Source organism: Nuphar pumila, chromosome 8 (genome assembly GCF_984573655.1).
Source record: "Nuphar pumila chromosome 8, dmNupPumi1.hap1.1, whole genome shotgun sequence".
Lineage (NCBI taxonomy): Eukaryota > Viridiplantae > Streptophyta > Magnoliopsida > Nymphaeales > Nymphaeaceae > Nuphar > Nuphar pumila.
In genome coordinates this window covers 22,737,289-22,753,688 of record NC_143256.1, presented here as the reverse complement: position 1 = coordinate 22,753,688, position 16,400 = coordinate 22,737,289, and the positions used below count along the sequence as shown (strand labels likewise).

Below are 16,400 nucleotides of genomic sequence, written 5' to 3'. Positions count from 1 at the left end.
AAAACTGGATGGGACAAATTATGCATATTGGGCTGATTTTATGACAATGGTAATAGTGGAGAAAGGTCTTGGAGGATATTTGGATGGCTCAAAGATGAAACCCAAGCCCACCAGTACTAATTTCGATAAAGCTATAGAGGAATGGGTCATAAATAATGCAAGGGTCAAAGCATGGATTTTGCATTCAGTGGAACAAAGAATTACTAATAATCTTTCTAAATTTCAAGAAGCCAAAGAAGCTTGAGCATACCTCAAACAAGTATACAAATAAGAAAATTGGGCAAGGCATTATCAACTTACTCAAGAATTGAGTATGCCACAAGTCAGTTAAAGAATTCTATTCTAATATGCAAAAAATATGGGATGATCTTACTCTTATGAAGGGTCAAACAAAATGTGAAAAGTGTGAAAAATGTGAGTCATGTGCTTCATGTCAAACTTGTTTGGGCCTCCTTGATCAGCATAAGGAAACTGATAGGGTCATTGAGTTTCTTATGGCACTCAGACCAGAATTTGATGGAACAAGGAGAGATATCTTGCATCGTTCTCATTTTCCCTTACTTACCAGAATCATAGCTTAACTGATAGTAGAAGAGACCAAGATGAAATCCCTTGGAACTTATTCATCAGGTGACAGTGTTATGACAGTTTCTTGACAATCAGGTGGCAGAGGTGGCGGCAGAGTTGGAGGAAGAGGTGATTTGAGTGTTGGGGGGAGAGGTGACATGAGTGCTATTCAGTGTCACTATTGCAAAAATTTTGGTCATATGAAGAATTAATGCTCAATTCTTAAAAAAAAAAGGAGCAGTCTATGCAGCACCTTCTAATGGTGAGGGCTTTAAGCCCAAGGATGAGCATATCGACAGTAGTACTTTGTATGTTGGGATTTTCACTGCAAGATCCTCAAAATCCTTAGGCAGTGGTCAACTTCAGTTGTTGGAGAAGGTGCAACAACAGATTCAGTCATTGCAACTGCTTGCCCAGTCAGCTATAACTCCTTCCACTTCTGCTCTTGCATCTTCTTCTTCTTATACTGTTTTTTCAGGTATCTCTAGTTATGCTTCTGGTTGGTTAATAAATTATGGGGCTTCATGTCATATGACATCCCATGAGACTATTCTAACCCACTGTAAGCCCTGCAATGGTATTTTTCATACTGGGTTCCATTACTTTTAATTCCTGCCTTGGTAGTAAGATAAATCCTTCTCAAGTTTACCATGTTCCATCTCTTGTCATGAATCTTATCTCTGTTAGACAAATTATTAAACTTAATTGTAATGTTACTTTCTCTCCCATTGATTGTGTGGTGTAGGATCAGTTGTCAGGAAAGAAGATTGGATTGGCCATAAAAAGAGAGACTTATACTACCTGGACTGGATCGATATGGTTGAGCAAAGTAATTCATGTGTCAGAGTGGGAGCTACTATTACATATCAATCAATTTTATGGCACTAGAGACTAGGTCATATTTTCAGCTCTAGGTTGCAAAAGTTGGTGTCCTTAGAAAATTTTTGTAAGCCAGAATTAGTTGTTGTTAAATTATGTAATCAAACTTGTAATTTCGCATATATATTTTATATATATAAGGTAATACATATACATATATATAATATATGTATATGTATTTACCAATTATATATATAAAATATATATATTCCTAGTAAGGGTAGTTTAGGAATTTTACACATATTCTTTTTCGAGAATATGTTTTTGTATTTATTTTTTTTTTTCTTTATTCTTTTTTTTCGCATTTAATGCTTGTACTTGCATTGGGAGGGGCCCAACCCACTAGTCGTTGGACCCTTCCAACGGTCACATTTGTGACCGTTGGAGGGGCTCCAACGACTATGTGGAGCCCCTCCCAAGGCCTCCTCCAAGCCCTATATATATGGGCAGCTCCTCTTGTATTTTCTCAAGGGATTTGGGATTATAGCCCAACCTCTTTAGTGTTTATGAAACTTTTGGGTGCAAGTGCACATTTGTGATTCGGTGTGTTGTGCTTGTTGTGCACAAGTGTTCTTGGGTGTGTATGTTCACACATTTATTCTTAAGGTTATTGCATTATCGACTAAAGTATCTTGTTGAAGATACTTTCACATGGTATCAGAGCCTCGTTGAAGAAGAAGAATTACGATTCGCCTCCTCTTGCATTCCTCGAAAAGCGTGCCTTCAAGTTTTTTGAAATCAAAGGGGATCACCTTCTTCGAGCAATATTTTAGGCTCCTCACTTGTCAAGAAAGACGCGAAAAATAATCAAGGTACATACTATCCCTTGCATTCTTTCCTCTCTAATGGGCGAAAAAGACTCCCATTTCTCCCTTGGGTTTAAGCTTAATGGCTCAAACTATCATGTTTGGGCCGGTAATATGGAAGCCCATATTAAAGGAAAGGGGCTTTGGGGTTACGTTCATGGATCCATACCGGAACCGGAACCCAAAATTACCATTATTGAAGGAGCGGATATTAAGATCCTTGAAGGGGATGAAAGACAAAAGGCTCTTGAAGAGTATTCTAAGAAACATGATGATTGGGAAATGAAGAACTTCAAGATCTTATCTTGGATGTTTTCATCCGTTGAGACCAAGATAAACGCCAATATCATCAAAGTTAAAAGGGCCTCCGAAGCTTGAATATATCTTGAGAAAATGTACACCTCAAGAGATCTATCCCACAAGTACTTTCTCCAAAAGAGGGCTTTGACTCTCCAACAAAATGACATGACCATTCGGGAGTACTTTGCCGAATTATCCTCCATTTGGGACGAGCTTGCAATCCTTGAACCTAAATGGAGTGGTGAGGCAATCGAATTAAGGCACAAACAACTTGAAGAAGACCGGTTCTTTAATTTTTTGAATGGCCTTAGACCCGAATTTGAACAAGTTCGGTCCTCTCTTCTCTCCGCCTTCACATCCCCCTCTCTTGAAGATGTTATCACCAAGCTAAGTGGTGAAGAAACCCGTATGGGGATTAGCAAAAATAATCCTAGCATTCTTGTTACTTCCTCTACTCAAGAAGATGGTGAAATGGCTAATGTCGTGTCAAGACCGGGAAATAACATGAGGACCTATAGACCTCCTCATTTCAAAAATCAAGGTCAAGGAGGAAATGATCGGTATGGTAAAAGAGACTATAGCAAAGTGACTTGCTATCATTGTAAAGAACCCGGACATATCAAACCTTTGTGTCCTAAATGGAAGAAATTGATTGCAACGGCTATGGCATCTCAAGTTGAAGAACGCCCTTCCTCATCAAGTGAGTCTTTTTCTCTTCAACAAATCGTAGAAGCTCTACAACCTCTTCTCAAGGGAGGCACTTCCGGAGCCGCTATGACATCTCCTTCCCCTGGTAAGACATCTTGGCTTTTAGATTCCGGGGCATCCTTTCACATGACCCCTAGCTATTGCTCTCTTTCAAATTTTTCTAAAAACTCTTTTCCATCCTTTGTATCAACCGCGGACGGAACATCTCTTGAGATTAAAGGAATAGGGAATTTTGAAAAACAAGACTTCTTTGTTCCGAAAATTCGTTTTATCCCAAACCTTAACCTAAATCTTCTTTTCGTTTCCCAACTCTCGGACCATGGTTGCGATATAAAATTTTCTTCTAATAAGTGTTGGATACAGGATCGCCAGTCCGGGAGATTGATTGGGGAAGGCTCTAGAAGAGGAGACCTCTACTACGTTGATTTTCTTCAAGTTCCCAAGAGTCAATTTTGCAACGTCGTCCAAAACAAAGATATTTATGTACGGCATAAGAGATTGGGTCATCCCAACATAGTTAAAATCTCCTATTTGCCTTTTGTTAAACATCTTTGTAAAAGTGATTTTTTGTGTAATGAATGCATTCTTGGGAAAATGAAATGTTTGCCTTTTCCTCAAAGATCCATGTTTACGACAAAACCATTTGAAATTGTCCATTCCGATGTATGGGGACCGGCTCCGGTAATGTCAAAAGGAGGATTTTCATATTATGTGATCTTTGTGGATGACTATACTAGGTTTTGTTGGATCTATTTCCTTAAACATAAACATGAAGTTTTTTCAACCTTTAAAAATTTTCACATGATGATTTCAAATCAATTCAATGGATGTTTGAAAATCTTTAGGTCTGACTCTGGAGGAGAATACCTCTCAAATGAATTTAAGAGTTATCTTGAAAATTTTGGTATTCTTCACCAAAAATCTTGTCCGAAAACCCCTCAACAAAATGGGTTAGCCGAACGAAAGCACATGCACATCATTGAAACAACTAGGACTTTGCTCATTTCTCAAAACATTCCAAAAAATCTTTGGGCTGAGGCAGCCCTTACTTCTGTCTATCTCATAAACCGACTCCCATAAAAAAATTTAAACAAAATTTCCCCTTTTGAAAAATTATATGATAAGGAACCTGATTATAGCAGGTTAAGGGTCTTTGGGTGTAAATGTTTTGTTCTCACTGATAAGAATGACAAACTTTCTCCTAAAGCCATTCCTTGTGCCTTTCTTGGCTATTCTGAAACCCAAAAAGGGTTTCGTTGTTATGATATCAAAAGTGATAAATTTTATGTTTCCAGAAACGTAAGTTTCTTGGAAAATATTAGTGGATTTGAACGTTGTGACCCCTATAATGAAAATATGGATTATTCTTTTTTATTTGATTTACTAAACAAGGACGATGACACTAGTGATAATGAGTCAGATCAAAGTAACCCAAATGAATTTGAAACCGAGGAAAACATCTCCTTACCACCTTCGTCACATCAACCTATTGAATTACCTAGAGACCCTGTCACCTACTCTCATAAAGATCAAAACAACTTTAGGAGTGCTCTTGACAGATATGTTAAAATGTAAAACTGTACATATATGTATATATAATAATATTATATTATTATATATATATATAAATACATTTTTAATTTCTTTCTTTTCTGTATTTTTTTTCCTTTATTTTTATTTTTTGTCTTTATGTCATCTAGTTCAGTTTGAACTAGAATGACTGTTGCTAGTCAAGTCCTGTCCAGACTTGACTAGCAATAGAGCTGTTGGACTGACACAGTCCAACAGCTCTTAATAGAGCTGTTGGACTGACACATTCCAACAGCTCTAAATAGAGCTGTTGGACTGTGCCCAACAGCTCTATTGAGTCCTCTTTCAGCTGTGTATATAAAGGGGTGCAGCCCCTCTTGTATTTTACTTCAATGCTTCTTAAGCAATTGGTTTTTCATATCAATAAAGAATACATTTTTATTTTTATTTTGTTTCCAGTTATACCCTTTTTAAGGGTTATGCTTTAGTGTCATTCTTGACACTTGCTCTTGTTAATCAAAGCTCGTGTTTCGAAGATCCCCATTTCATTTCATGGTATCAAAGCCGCGGAAGTACTAAATCTTGAGGAAAAGCTGCCTCGGTTTCCGTGCCCGTTTGCAAAAGTGTTCGCCACTTGAAAAGAAGTGTTTTATCACTTCATTGGAGAAGATTTCACATCTTGTTGTATTGTTTTTTTTTCTTTTTTTTCTCATTTTCCTTCTTGTTTCTCTTCTATCCCTATTCTTTCTCTCCTTGTAATCGATGGATGACAATGATAAAGTCACCATCATGCCTATGAAACTAAGCGATACGAACTATGTAACATGGGCTTCAATCATGAAGCACCATATATGGGGAAAAGGCTTATGGGGGATTGTGGATGGTTCCGATTCGGAACCTAAGCTATCTCTTACTAAAAAGGAGGGAGATAAAGAGGTCCCTCTATCGGAAGAAGAGAAAATCAAGGCTATTGCCTCATACGAGAAGAAATGGAAAGAATGGAGAATATCTCATGCGAAGATAATGTCATGGCTTATCAATAGCGTTGACATTAAAAAATGCTCAAGTCTTGCTAAATTTGATCATGCCGATAAGGCATGGGAATACCTTAAGAATATGTATTCCCTTAAAGATATTGCACACGTGTGCAACCTCCAAGAAAAAGTTCGAATGATGACACAAGGAGACAAAACTATTCGTGAATATTACAATGGGTTGTCCGAACTTTGGGAAGAACTTTCCCTTTTAGAACCAAAGTGGCATTGTGCCGAAGACATCGAGCTTCGTCAGAAACAACTCGATGCTGAACATTTTTACCAGTTTATCACTGGATTAAGGCCGGAATTTGAAACCACTAAATCGGCCCTACTTCACCGGGGAAAAATTCCTTCTATTGTTGAAACTATTGAAGAGTTAACAATGGAAGAAAATCGTCTCCGGAAAGGTTCTTTAAAAATTGAAGATGATTCCGTTTTAGCCGTGTCTAGACCAGGGAATCATGTTCGATCATATAGTCCTCCTCACTTTAACCGACAAAATGGTGACTATGATAAGAAGAAAGTTATTTGTCATCACTGTCATGAACCGGGACACTACAGGCCACAATGTCCCAAACTTAAGGAGCTGAGAGAAAAAAGAGCTGCAATTGCTGGATCGGAGCCTAAAGATCAGGATGCACCAGTTTCCCTGGCCCAACTAATGGAGATCCTTCAGCCTCTCATCAAAGGTGCCTCTTCCTCATCTGAAGCTTCAACCGGCGCAGCAGCCTCATCTTTTTCTGATTTAGGTAAAATTTCTTGGCTTCTTGACTCTGGTGCATCTTTTCATATGACCCCAAATAATCAAAGTCTATCCAAATGTGTTAAAAATAAAACAAGTGTGTCAAAGGTCTTTACTGCTGATGGGACTTCTCTTGAAATAGAAGGAATAGGAAATTTTGAAAAAATTTATAAAACAAAAAAAAAAATTATTCCAGAAATTAGACATGTTCCCAAATTAAATTTAAATCTTTTATCTGTATCTCAAATTTCTGATTATGGGTGTAATATTTCTTTTTCTTCTCATGGTTGTTGGGTACAGGATCGCCAGTCAGGCAAGCTGATTGGGGAAGGCCATAGAGAAGGAGGACTCTATTACATGGATTTTTTGGAAATGTCGAAGAAAGCTTTTTGTTATAATATTCAAAAAATAGAGTTGGAACTGTGGCATAAGAGACTTGGTCACCCACATATAGCCAAAATCCAACATTTTCCAAATCTAGGGAAATTTTGTAACTCTGAATCATTTGATTGTAAAGATTGTATTCTCGGCAAAATGAAAAGATTACCATTTCAGAATAGAACCTTTTTCTCTTCAAGACCACTTGAATTAATACACTCGGATGTTTGGGGTCCTGCACCAGTAATTTCTAAAGGAGGATTTGTTTACTATGTTATTTTTGTCGATGATTTCTCCCGACATACGTGGATGTACTTTCTCAAACATAAGTCTGAAGTATTTTCATACTTTCAAACTTTTCATAATATGGTTAAAAACAAATTTCAAAATGATATTACTATTTTTCGCACAGATTCAGGGGGAGAGTTTTTATCCACAGATTTTCAAAATTATCTTAAATTGCATGGCATCACACATCAAAGATCTTGTCCTTATACACCTCAACAAAATGGACTGGCAGAACGAAAACATCGCCATATTATAGAAACCACTAGGACTTTATTAATAGCAAATCAAGTCCCGAAAGACTTTTGGGCAGAAGCTGCCTTAACTGCCACCTATCTCATTAATAGGATGTCATCTTCTTCGTTACAAAATATCACTCTCATTGAAAAACTTATGAACATTTCTCCAGACTACTCTAGACTAAGAATATTTGGGTGCAAATGTTTCACATTTACTGACAAAAATGATAAACATTCCCCTCGTGCGATTCCCTGTGCCTTTTTAGGATATGCTGAAAACCAGAAAGGTTATAGATGTTTTGACTTCAAAAATAATAAACTATATGTGTCTAGAAATGTTTCCTTTCTTGAAAAGGAGAGCTTCTTTGATTTTAGAAAATTAAAAGACGTCACTGAGTACTCTTTTTTGCTAGATCTAACATCAACATCTGATGAATATGACCTTGACTGTAACTTTGATGATGATCAAAGAATTATTGATCTTAATGTTGAAAATGAAGAAGTTCATAGAGATACTAGTATTCAATATTCCAGGCGACAAGAGTCTAATCCTCCATGTGCACTTGAGAAATATTCTAACATTCCAACTAGACAATCAACCCGAATCTCGAGGCCTCCAGGAAAGTTTGTATCATACGAGTCTTTCTCACCCACATATAGGGCAGTTATTGCATTAATTCACTCATATGAAGAACCATCCACATATTTTCAAGCAAAAAATGATATCAAATGGATAGAAGCCATGAAAGCTGAATTAGATGCACTTGAAAAGGCTTCTACATGGAATATTCAAGATCTTCCTCCAGGGAAGAAAACTATAGGATGTCGATGGGTTTATAAAATTAAAACCAAGAGTGATGGTACTCTTGAAAGATATAAAGCCCGTTTAGTAGCCAAAGGTTATGCCCAAGAATATGGGATTGATTATGAAGAAACCTTTGCTCCGGTGGCTCGTATGACTACTGTCCGAACCTTAATTGCCTTAGCTTCTATCAAAAAATGGTCTATTTTTTAAATGGATGTCAAAAATGTTTTTTTAAATGGAAAGCTAGTTGAAGAAGTATATATGGAACCCCCTCCTGGTCTAAGTATTCCTAAGGGTAAAGTCCGCTTAGAAAAAGCTCTTTATGGACTTAAACAAGCACCAAAAGCTTGGTATGATAGGTTTAGTCGTGTTATGATTGATATTGGTTTTCAATTCTGTTTAACTGACACTGCTTTGTTTATTAAGAATTCTGATGCAGGGATCATTGTGCTTCTTCTCTATGTGGATGATATGATCATCACCGGAAGCGATAAACAGGGAGTTGAAACAATCAAAACACTTCTTAAATCTCATTTTGAAATGACTGATTTGGGCTTGTTGAGATATTTTTTAGGCATTGAAGTTGCTTATTCTCCTAGAGGATATTTATTATCTCAGACTAAATTTGTTTTTGATATTGTTTTCAGGTCTGGTATTACTGATGATAAGAAAGTTGACACTCCAGAAGTTGTTAATGTTAAAATGAAGATTGATGATGGAGAACTTCTTGCAGACCCTACTCCTTACAGACAGCTTGTCGGGGCACTTTCCTATCTATCCATTACCAGACCAGATATAGCACATGCTGTTCATACAGCAAGTCAATTTCAACATGCTCCTACTTCTGTTCATATGGGAGCAGTCATGCGTATTATCAGATACATCAAGTCCTCTCTTTCACGAGGACTTTTCTTATATTCCTCCTCTTCTCTTGATTTAATTGCATATACTGATGCTGATTGGGGAGGTGATCCCAATAACAGACACTCAACCACTGGCTTTTGTGTCTTTTTAGGGGAATCATTAATCTCGTGGAGGTGTAAAAAGCAGCAGAAGGTATCTCTCTCATCCACCGAAGCTGAATACAGAGCCATGGCAACCACGACCATGGAAGTAGTTTGGCTCCGACGACTGCTTGCTGACATGGGAGTTGAAGCAACAAAGGCTTCACAAATGTGTTGTGACAACAAAAGTGCGATCTACATTGCCAGTAACAGAACATTCCACGAACGTACCAAACACATCGAAATGGATTGTCACTACGTCAGAGAGGAATATCTACACGGGATAATTGATCTGCCATATGTCACTTCAGAATATCAGTTAGCAGACTTTTTTACAAAGCCTCTCGCTGCTCCCCGATTTCACTTTCTCTTAGACAAACTTTCGCTCATTGTACCGTAAGTTTGAGGGGGAGTGTTAAAATGTAAAACTGTACATATATGTATATATAATAATATTATATTATTATATATATAAATACATTTTTAATTTCTTTCTTTTCTGTATTTTTTTTCCTTTATTTTTATTTTTTGTCTTTATGTCATCTAGTTCAGTTTGAACTAGAATGACTGTTGCTAGTCAAGTCCTGTCCAGACTTGACTAGCAATAGAGCTGTTGGACTGACACAGTCCAACAGCTCTTAATAGAGCTGTTGGACTGACACATTCCAACAGCTCTAAATAGAGCTGTTGGACTGTGCCCAACAGCTCTATTGAGTCCTCTTTCAGCTGTGTATATAAAGGGGTGCAGCCCCTCTTGTATTTTACTTCAATGCTTCTTAAGCAATTGGTTTTTCATATCAATAAAGAATACATTTTTATTTTTATTTTTTTTCCAGTTATACCCTTTTTAAGGGTTATGCTTTAGTGTCATTCTTGACACTTGCTCTTGTTAATCAAAGCTCGTGTTTCGAAGATCCCCATTTCATTTCAAGATATAATGATGTCAGTTCCAGTACCTCTCAGAATGAAGTGATTCCTCGTAGAACTGAGAGAAGTAGAAGGCCTCCTTCTAGGTTCATTTCCTATGACTCTTTTTCACCAAGATATAGAGTCTGCCTTAGTGCCATCCACTCTTATACCGAACCTAGAAATTTTGAAGAAGCACGAAAGTCCCCTGAATAGATTAATGCCATGGACAATGAACTTGAGGCCCTAAGAAGAGCCAAAACCTGGGAATTTCAAAATCTTCCTAAAGCAAGAAAACAATAGGGTGCCGATGGGTTTTTAAAGTAAAAACTAAAAGTGATGGATCCCTTGAAAGGTATAAAGTTCGCTTGGTTGCAAAAGGATATAGTCAAGAATATGGTATTGACTATGAAGAAACTTTTGCTCCTGTAGCTCGTATGGTCACCGTTCGATGTCTTATAACCGTTGCCTCTATCAACAAATGGAACATCTATCAAATGGATGTGAAAAATGCCTTTTTAAATGGCGACTTAAGCGAAGAAGTTTACATAGATGCTCCTCCTGGAATGGAGACTCCTAAGGGAAAGGTGCTTCGTCTTCAGAAAGCACTCTATGGTCTAAAGCAAGCCCCCAAGGCTTGGTATGATAGATTTAACTCTGTTATGATTGAAAATGGTTTTTCCTTTTGCTTTACTGACACTGCTCTATTTGTTAGAAAATCCAATGCAGGGATTGTAATTTTACTTCTGTATGTTGATGACATGCTCATCACTGGGAGTGATTCTAACGGGGTTAAGAGTATAAAATCTATCTTAAAAGATAAATTTGAAATGTCTGACTTGGGTTTTCTGACTTATTTTTTGGGAATTAAAGTAGCATACTCTCTTAGAGGATATTTCTTATCTCAAACTAAGCTTGCTTCTGAGATCATTGACAGGTCAGGTATTACAGATGAAAAGCTTTGTGAAACTCCTGCGGTTGTAGGAGCAAAGATGAAAATTGATGATGGGGTTCCCCTTTTGGATCCGACACCCTACAGACAGCTTGTAGGATCTTTGATGTATCTGAGTATTACCAGACCAGATATATCCCATGCAGTCCATACTGCAAGTCAGTTTCAGCATGCGCCTACATCCGTTCACATGAGTGTCATCTTACGGGTCGTAAGATACATAAAGGGTACTCTAAATAAGGGAGTTTTTCTGTCCTCTTCTTCTGACTTAAAATTGATTGCTTATACTGACTCAGATTGGGGAGGTGACCCAAATAACCGTCACTCCACCACTGGTTTTTGTGTGTTCTTAGGAGACTCACTAATCTCGTGGAGATGCAAGAAACAACAAAATGTGTCGCTCTCCTCAACTGAAGCTGAATACCGGGCCATGGCCACTACTACCATGGAGATTGTTTGGATTCACCAACTGCTAGAAGACATGGGGATCAAAATTGAAAGACCCACCAAGCTATGCTGCGACAACAAGAGTGAAATCTACATTGCAAAGAATCACACCTTTCATGAGCGGACTAAACACATTGAAATGGACTGTCACTATGTTCGTGAAGCATATCTCCGAGGAGTTATTGATCTTCCCTATGTCACGTCCGAATATCAGTTGGCAGACTTCTTTACTAAAGCCCTATGCGCCCCACGGTTCAACTTCCTTCTTGGCAAACTTTCGGTCATCTTGCCCTAAGTTTGAGGGGGGGTGTTAAATTATGTAATCAAACTTGTAATTTCGCATATATATTTTATATATATAAGGTAATACATATAATATATATAATATATGTATATGTATTTACCAATTATATATATAAAATATATATATTCCTAGTAAGGGTAGTTTAGGAATTTTACACATTCTTTTTCGAGAATATGTTTTTGTATTTTTTTTCTTTTTTTTTTCTTTATTCTTTTTTATTTTTCGCATTTAATGCTTGTACTTGCATTGGGAGGGGCCCAACCCACTAGTCATTGGACCCCTCCAACGGTCACATTTGTGACCGTTGGAGGGGCTCCAACGACTATGTGGAGCCCCTCCCAAGGCCTCCTTCAAGCCCTATATATATGGGCAGCTCCTCTTGTATTTTCTCAAGGGATTTGGGATTATAGGCCAACCTCTTTAGTGTTTATGAAACTTATGGGTGCAAGTGCACATTTGTGATTCGGTGTGTTGTGCTTGTTGTGCACAAGTGTTCTTGGGTGTGTATGTTCACACATTTATTCTTAAGGTTATTGCGTTATCGACTAAAGTATCTTGTTGAAGATACTTTCACAGTTGTATCAAGTCAAGTCAATGACCATGAAAGTTGTAGGTTGGCAAAGGGTCATGCTTTGTCATTTGGGTCCAGTGTTAAAGAAATAGAAAGTTTTTTTGATCTAGTACATTCTGATGTATGAGGTCCTTCACCTGTTTTGTCAAAAAGAGGATCATCATATTTTGTTACTTTCATAGATGATTATACAAGATATACTTGGTTATACTTTATGAAAAATAAAAGTAATTTTTTTAGTATCTTTAAGAACTTTTGTACTATCATTGAAAATTAGTTTGCTACTAGGATTAAGACATTGAGAAGAGACTCTGGTGGTGAATATATAAGTTGTGCATTTGAAGAGTTTTTGCAGGAGAAAGGTGTTTTGCATCAAAGATCTTGTCCTTACACTCCTGAGCAAAATGGAGTAGTTGAAAGAAAGAATATGCATATCCTTGAAACAACAAGAGCACTTCTTTTTGGAGGTGAAGTACCCAAAGTGTTTTGGGCAGATGCAGTTTAACTAAGTATTTATCAGATAAATCGTATGCCCTCAAGTGTGCTAAAGGGTATATCTCCATTTCAAAAGTTGCATGGGAAAATTCTGAATTATGATTTGATGAAAGTGTTTGGGTGTATATGTTTTATCTTGTTGCTTGATAGATATAGAAATAAGTTGTCTCCTAAAATTGTCAAGTGTTGCTTTCTTGGTTTTGCTACTGGTCAAAAGGGATACAAATGTTATGATCCTGTTGGAAAAAAGGTGTGGGTATCTCGACATGTTATTTTTCATGAGGACATGTTATATTTCAGTCAGCATGAAAGGAAGACCAAAAATGAATTAGACTTGGCATTCTTGTTTTTATTTGATGAAAAAGAAAGTGCAAATGAAAGGGTGGAGATTCAAGGAGAGCAAGTTCAGTCTAGAGAGGGTCAGTATGGACAAATTTACTCAAGAAGACAAGAAAATGTGTGAAATTCCTTTAATGGATCAAGTGGAGGAACATCCAGGAAGAAGAAAAGAGGTCAATTCTGATCTTATTCTCGTGTCAGCTGAATCCAGCCACCAGTCTTTAGAATCATCGTCTTCTCTACCTCCTTTCCTTTAATTACATAGAAGCTTTAGAACCTTGATTCGTCCTTATCGTTTTGTATCCTATGAGTCATTCTCCCCTCAACATTGTGCATTCTTAGCATTAATTCATTCTTATGTTAAGCTTGAGACTTATGTAGAGGCAACGAGAAAAGAGGAGCGGCAAAGAGCTATGGCTGAGAAAATCAATGCATTTGAGAAGATGTAGGCATGGGAATTGGTAAAACCTCCACTAGGAAGGAATATTGTTGGGAGCAAATGGGTTTTTAAAACAAAAACAAGGCAGATGGATCAGTTGAGAGATACAAAGCAAGATTAGTAGCTAAGGGTTACAGTCAGCGATTTGGAATTAATTTTGCTGAGATATTTTCTCCTATAGCATATGTAACAACTATTCGAACATTAAGGAAGAGTTTGCAGACTTCGCAGAGCATTATATTAACTCATACAGGCACCTCAAGCTTGGTTTGAGAAGTTTAGTTCAGCCGTGAAGTCTCTTGATTTTGAGCAAAGTCGTTATGATCATGCTTTGTTTGAATCTTCCTTCATACATGGAAAATGCATATTACTTATTTATGTAAATTATAAGATACTCACAGGTGATGACATTGAAAAAGTTAAGGAGACCAAGGAGAAGTTGGCTACAATGTTTGAAATGAAAGACTTGGGGCGTTTGATGTATTTTCTTGGGCTTGAGATAGCATACTCACCAAAAGGATTGTACTTGTCTCAACATAAATATGCTCAAGACTTGGTGGTGAGGGCAAGGTTGGTAGATGAAGTCAAAAGAGTTAACTCTCCTATGGAAGCAAATTTGAAAATAAGGGTCTCAGATGGTGTTGAGTTAAAAGATCCTGTTGTGTAGAGACAATTGGTTGGGAGCCTCATTTACTTGACTATATTTAGGCCAGATATCACCTATGCAGTTCATATTTTTTCAATCATGCATATATGTGTTCTAAGGCTGTCAAAAAAATTTAATAGTAATTCAAACTTTTAGATATGTGTTCTAAGGTTATTAAAAAAAAATTATAGTGATCAATGGTGCATATATTTGTTCTATTGCTGTCAAAAAAATTTTGTAGTGATTCAATCATGTATATATGTGTTCTAAGACAGTCAAAAAAAATTCATAGTGATTCAATCATGCATATAGCTTTTCTAAGGCTGTCAAAAAATTCATTGTGATTCAATCTTGCATATATGTGTTCTATGGTATGTTCTTTTTATCTTCATCAGACATTGTGTTAAGAGCCTTTTGTGATGCTGATTTTGAAGGCTTTACTCGTGATAGGCTTTCTACTACAGGCTTTTGAATTTTCTTGGAAGCTCTCTGATTTCATGGAAAAGCAAGAAGCAACAGAGAGTTGCCCTTTCCACAGTTGAAGCTGAGTACAAAGCTATGGCTGAAGTCACTGCTGAAATCATTTGGATACGGTGGTTGCTGAAAGAATTGGGGGTCTCCAGTGAGGCCAAGACTCAGCTATATTGTGACAATATAATTATTATCCATATTGCAAGGAATCTAGAATTTCATGAGCGAACTAAACACATTGAAATTGATTGTCACTATACAAGGAGGGCCTATGAAGATGGAATTATTGCTTTAGATTATATGAACTCAAAGAATCAGTTAGCAGATGTGTTTACAAAAAGTCTTACTCCCTCTCATTTCAACTCCTTTCTTCCCAAACTCAAAATTTCAACTCCTTTCTTCCCAAACTCATAATGATTCTGTTGCATCATCCCAAGTTTGAAGGGGAGTGTTAAGACTTATGTACAATATGTATACTACAACCCCTTTCATTGAAGTCCCATGTACCTTGTATATTTGTTAGTCTTGTATTAAAGTGACATACTTTGAAAGTAATAAATGTCGTGTGATAGAGCATTGTTCTCTCTCTCTCTCTCTCTCTCTCTCTCTCTATATATATATATATATATATATATATATAGTTCCTCTATCAGATCGACCAACAAAGTAGAAGATTCAACAACTGATATTTATACCCAGTCATGGGATTCGTATGGCTCATCTGCTTAAAGTCTATATGGGTCATGACCAACTAAGCATGTTTTTGGTTTGTACATTAGTTTGTCAGCCCAAGTTGGGTTCAGTTGAATTCAACAATATAACAACTCAGAATCCAAACCTTAACATCAATTAAGTTGGGCCTAGGCTCAATTCCTGCAGTCAAAGTTCATATTCATATTTATTTAAATACATTTTATGCCATATCAGTTTGATTTCCAAGTATTCAACAAGGTTGAGTGAAGGAACACAAGTATATGCTCAATGGCAGAAAGAAAAAAAATCTTATGTAAGGAATTTTACTGGAGGCCATTATTCTTGCTTGATCCTAAGCAATTTAAATTCCATTTAAGGAGGGTATGCTCTCACGTAAGTCCAACTTACACTTTTCAACCCTCCATCTTAAGATGGGCACTCTCCAGAGTTATAGCAGGTATGTAGCATTGATTTTTGGAGGAAAAGAGGAAAGAGATGTTTAAGGGCAGCTACAAAGAAGGACGCTGATGGTAGACTATGCTCTTAGGTTGTCCACTGAACTCCAAACCGTTAAATAATATTGACACATTTTCATCTTCAGTCGAGAGAAGAACTTCCAAAATGTGACTGATCCAGTCATCCACTTTCAGATTTCCAAATCTAATCTAGTCCAGTTGGCCAAGAAGTATAAGTGTCATAACTTGCTGTCCCAGCATGCTGATTCTAAATCTTTTTGAAGCATATATTATTGTTTGCATTATCACTATCAGTGAATCAAATTGATCACTACAGATTAATATGTTTTCCTTTTATAAAAGTTCTTGAATATCATGACAAAAATTCTAGAGTCTGAAATC

General features: G+C 37.0%; 1 protein-coding gene across 1 annotated transcript in view; it reads right to left on the bottom strand.

Annotated features, from left to right (window-relative positions):
* The window catches only part of LOC149829786 (Galactose oxidase/kelch repeat superfamily protein), a 95,717-nt gene that overhangs the window by 63,606 nt on the left and 15,711 nt on the right, over window positions 1–16,400 (bottom strand). The gene's annotated exons all lie outside the window — the stretch shown is intronic.